The sequence below is a fragment of the Nicotiana tomentosiformis genome, chromosome 2, assembly GCF_000390325.3.
Source record: "Nicotiana tomentosiformis chromosome 2, ASM39032v3, whole genome shotgun sequence".
NCBI lineage: Eukaryota > Viridiplantae > Streptophyta > Magnoliopsida > Solanales > Solanaceae > Nicotiana > Nicotiana tomentosiformis.
Window position 1 is genome coordinate 68836 of NC_090813.1, and position 6000 is coordinate 74835.

Genomic DNA, 6000 nt, shown 5'->3' on the forward strand with positions numbered 1-6000 from the left:
AATCTCACAAACTGGGTGGCTAAGGCCTGAACATCCAATGCCAATGGCCTCTCTGCTACTGGTAGATAGGCTAAGCTCCCCAAAGTCTCTGCCCGATGACTCAAAGCATCGGCCACCACGTTGGCCTTCCCCGGATGGTACAAAATGGTGATATCATAGTCCTTCAATAGCTCCAACCACCTCCGCTGATGCAAGTTAAGATCCTTCTGTTTGAACAAATGCTGCACACTCCGGTGATTGGTGTAAATCTCACAAGGGACACCGTACAAATAGTGCCGCCAAATTTTCAAGGCATGAACAATAGCTGCTAACTCAAGGTCGTGGACATGATAGATCTTTTCATGCACCTTAAGCTTTCTGGATGCGTAGGCAATCACCTTATCGTCCTGCATCAACACTGCACTGAGACTAATCCGTGATGCATCACAATATATAGTATAAGACCCCGAACCTGTAGGCAATACCAATACTGAGGCTGTAGTCAAAGCTGTCTTGAGCTTCTGAAAGATCTCCTTATACTATTTTGTCTACCTGAATGGAGCACCCTTCCGGGTCAGCATGTTCATAGGTGCTGCAATAGATGAGAAACCCTCTACAAATTGACAGTAATACCCCGCCAAACCAAGAAAACTCTGGATCTCCGTAGCTGATGACGGTCTAGGCCAACTCTGCACTGCTTCAACCTTCTTAGGATCCACCTGGATCCCATCATTCGATACTACATGACCCAAGAATTCTACTGAGTCTAGCCAGAAATTACACTTTGAAATTTTTGCATATAACTTCTTTTCTCTCAAGCTTTGAAGCGCAGTCCTCAGGTGCTGCTCATGATCCTATCGAGTCCGGGAGTACACCAGAATGTCGTCAATAAATATAATGATGAATGAGTCAAGATAAGGCTGAAACGCACTGTGCATCAAGTGGATAAAAGCTACTGGGCCTTGGGCAGCCCAAAAGACATCACAAGGAACTCATAGTGACCATACCGAGTCCTGAAAGCAGTCTTCGGGATATCTGGCTCCCGAATCTACAACTGATGATAGCCTGAACATAAGTCAATCTTGGAAAATACTCTGGCACCCTGTAACTGATCAAATAGGTCATCAATACAAGACAAAGGACACATGTTCTTCACTGTGACTTTGTTCAACTGGCGGTAATCAATACACATCCGCATAGAGCCATCTTTCTTCTTCACAAATAAGACAAGAGCACCCCAAGGTGACACACTGGGCCGAATGAAGCCTTTATCAAGAAACTCTTGTAACTGCTCCTTCAACTTCTTCAACTTAGGAAGATCCATACGATATGCAGGAATAAAGATGGGCTGAGTGCCCGGCAACAAATCAATGCCAAAATCAATATCTCTGTCGGGCGGCATGCCTGGAAGATCAGCTGGAAATATATCTGGAAAGTTCCTCACTACTGGAACTGACTCAACTGTAGGGGTATCAATACTAACATCTCTCACATAAGCTAGATACCAATCACACCCCTTCTGAACCATTCGTTGAGTTTTAAGAAATGAAATAAATCTGATAGGAGTATACTCTAAGGTACCTCTCCACTTAAATCATGGTAATCCTGGCATAGCCAGTGTCACGGTCTTAGCGTGATAATCAAGAATAACATAATGGGGCGGCAACCAGTCCATGTCTAAGATAACATCAAAGTCTACCATGCTGACTAATAATAAATCGGCTCTGGTCTCAAAACCACTAAGAGCAATAAAACACGACCGATACATGTGGTCCACAACAAGAGAATCTCCCACAGGAGTATACACATAAACAGGGGAACTCAAAGAATCCCGAGATACGCCCAAATACGGGGTAAAATAAGAGGACACATGGGAATATGTAGAGCTTGGGTCAAATAATACCGACGTATCTATATGACATACCAAAACAATACCTGTAATGACAAAGTCGGAAGCAACTGCCTCCGTACGAGATGGAAGAGCATAATATCTGGCATGACCTCCTTCTCTAGGGTGACCTCCACCTCGAGCTGGCTGAGGAGGTGGGGCAGTAGCTGGTGCTGGAATCATAGCCTGAGGACCCGGTGGAGCACGTGGTGGTTTAGAAGTCTGTGGAGGTGCACCCCTCCTAATTCTAGGCAATCCCTCACCATATGGCGAGTGTCACCACACTCAAAAAAAGCTCTCGGAGATCATGACATGCTCGGGCTAGGTTTGCTGGCCTGGCCACTAAAAGCACCCCGAGCAGGAGGCACACTAGATACTGGCGGTGCATAATAAGGCTCCTGGGGCCTAGAAGGGACCAAAATACCACTACTGGCTGGAAGAGCTGAATGAACGGGGCGACTCCCATAACCCCTACCATGGCGAGTTGCTGTGGCACGAATACCAGAATAAGAACAAGTCTCTCGAGACCTCCTGGCCACTCTCTCCTCTTTATCCCGAGTGAGCATGCCCTCCAATCTCTTAGCAATACTCACAACCTGCTGGTAAGAAATATCCATATCCAGCTCCCTGACCATACTAATCCTAATACTGGGGTGGATTTCCTCTATAAACCGACGAACCCTCTCTCGAACTGTGACAACCAAGGCCGGTGCATGGCGGTCCAGATCACTGAAGCAAACTGCATACTCTGACATAGTTATAGCACCCTGGCGCAGCTGCTCAAACTCCGCGCGCCATGAGTCCTTGAGGCTCTAAGGGACATACTCTCTCAAAAACATGTCCGAGAATTGAGCCCATGTAAGTGAAGCTACCTCATCCGGATTACTCAACTCATAAGCATGCCACCACTGATAGGCTGCTCCTCTAAGCTGGAACGTGGTAAAAGAAACCCCACTCATCTCCGCTACGCCCTCCAAAAAATCCTGAGACTCATCAGTAGCCAATCTGCTGAAGGTAGGTGGGTTGTACTTCTTGTACCTCTCAAGTCTAAGCTACTCCGCCTCAGAAGTGGCTCTCCTAATCTCGTGATGAATCGGAGCTACCGGCTATATCGGTATAATCTCTGGAACCTGGTCGGCCTGAACCCGCTGCTTTGGAGTATCGACGACGGGAGTCTGTGCTCCTCCCCCGGCCTGAGATGTGGCAGGAGCAAGTGGAATCAATCCAGCCTGAGCTAAGGTGCTGAATATGCTCATAAACTGGGCTAGGGTCTCCTGGAGAGCTGGTGCAGCAATAGGTGCCTCATGTGTCTGCCCTCCAGCTGGAGCTACTGGGGGCTCCTCTGTGGCAGCTCGTGCAGGTTCTGTGGCTACACTGCGTGGATGCCCTCGGCCTCTACCCCGGCCCCGGCCTTTAATGGCTCTTACAGAGGGCGTGGTTGCCTGGTAATCGCATCTGTCTGTACGTTTCCTCACCATCTGTGAGAGAATATAATACAAAAGTTTAGAATTTTGAATTTAACAATTTCGCACGATAAGGAATCAAAGAAGTGTAATCTTTCCTAACAGTTCCATAGCCTCTCGAAGATAAATACAGACGTCTCTGTACCGATCCGTGAGATTCTAATAAACCGGCTTATGACTCACTATACCTATGAACCTAGAGCTCTGATACCAATATGTCACGACCCAAACTCCCTCCGTATAGTCTTTACGACTAGGTAAGCCTAACAAAATGTGAAAATATAACACAACAAAAGTAGAACTTGGCAACTAACAACAGTAGATAACTGAATAACTAGTAACAATGCTGCTTGGCATGTACAATAACCAATACTCTATAAATACATAGTCTTCCCAAAACCCGGAACATCGTAAGTCCTAAGCTGCAGAAGGAAACTAGTATCTCTATACACTAGAGTCTAACAAAAGAAGTACGGAAGGTAAATGACATATGAGAGAATAGAGGGGGGACTCCGAGGTCTACGGATGCGGCAAATATACCTTGAAGTCTTCGTACAACAGCAAGCACTCTCAGCTAACAGCGGGGCTGATATGTAGTACCTGGATCTGCACACAAAACCATGTGCAGAAGAGTAGCATGAGTATGCCACAACGGTACCCAGTAAGTGCCAAGCCTAACCTCGGTAGAGTAGTGACGAGGTCAGGTCCGGTCCCTACAGGGATATAATAAAAAACAGATGCTATAATAAAATATAAAGTAAAACGGAGAAGACAACAACAAGTATTCACTAAGTAATAACAACCCCGCACAAAGATATAGCAACATGGGCGCTTCCGAGATACCGTCTCGTAGTCCCAAAAGTAAATATACAGGGAGAACTCCCGAGGTACCGCCTCGTAGTCTCAAAGGCCTCCCTGGGCCCACGTATCGAAATCGAGTAAAAGTCACAAAATATGAACACCCATTCACTCATACCAAAATTACTCGAATCTGATACCAAAATCTCGATCAAAATCCCAAAATTCGGCCTAAGAACTTTTCTCAACGTTTCCCCTAATTTTCAACCCCAAATCCGAAATTAAATAGAGAAAATAACTATAGATTAATGGAATATAATAAAAAATGGGTTTGGAATCATTACCCGAAAACTTCTTCTGAAAATCCCTCGAAAAATTGCCAATTTCCGAGCTCTCAAGTCCAAAAATGAAGAATGAAGTCAAACCCTCGCACTTAGCCCTTTTTCTTCTAGTCAAACCACTTCTGCGGGCCTTCAACTGCATCTGCGGTTCCGCACCTGCGGAAATTCCATCGCAGGTGTGGTTTTTACTTAAAACTCATCGCCCGTTCCTGCGATCAAAATGTCGTACCTATGTGTGTGCACCTACGGACCTATGTCCGCTTCTGCGATCCTCCACCGCTCCTGCGATCTCTCCAGCGCATCTGCGGGCATCACAGATGCAGAACTCACCTCGCACCTGCGGCCCCTGACCACTCCCTCCAAATCCGCTTCTGCGCTTAATCATCCGCACGTGCGGCCCCGCACCACTCCCTCCAAATATGCTTTTTCGCTTAACCATCCGCATGTACGACCCCGCACCTGCGGTTCCCCCACCGCATGTGTGAAACACCGAAAACCAGCAAACTTCAGAATTTTCCTAAAGTCCAATATTTCCTACGTTAAACATCCGAAACACACCCGAGGCCCCCAGGACCTCAACCAAACATACCATCAAGTCCTAAAATACCATACGAACTTAGTCGAGCCCTCAAATCACATCAAACAATGCTAAAAACACGAATCACCCTCCGATTCAAACTTAATAAACTTGAAACTTCCAATTTCTACAACTGACGCCGAAACCTATCAAATCACGTCCGATTGACCCCAAATTTTGCACACAAGTCATATTCAACGTTACGGAGCTACTCCAACTTCCGGAATCAGAATCCGACCCTGATATCAAAATATCCACTACCGGTCAATATCTCCAAAATTTAACTTTCGCCATTTCAAGCCTAAATGAGCTACAGATCTCCAAAACACAATTCGGACATTTCCCTACTATAAAATCACCTAACGGATGTAACAAAATAGACAAAACTCTATTCCATAGTCGTCTTCACACAGTTTCGACTGCGGTCCAAATCCTAAGGCTTAAGCTCCTGTTTAGGGACTGTGTATCCCAAAACACTCCAAAAATCAAAACAAAACCTCCCGGTAAGTCACAATAGCAGAAATAGATACGGGAGAAGCAGTTAATCGGGGATCAGGGGCTACAACTCTCAAAACGACCAGTCGGGACGTCACAAACAGGGACCAAGTAGGATATGGTATTCACGGTTAAATTAACAAAAAAGTTATATTAGACCTAAAATTAGCATTACTCATCTCAAAAATTATAACGACCCAGCCAATCGTTTTGAGTATTATAATCCTATTTCCCTATTTACTGCTCAATTTATACTTTACAGTTATTTTATGACTTACCGGGTTAGTTGGTTCGGGTCCGGGAGGAATTCAGAGTGAAACGAGATACTTAGTCTCATAATTGAAAATTTAAGTTAGAAAAAATTGATCGGATGTGGACTTATATATAAATGACCTCGGATCTAAATTTTTATGATTCGAATAGTTTTGTATGGTGAATTTGGACTTAGGAGCATATCCG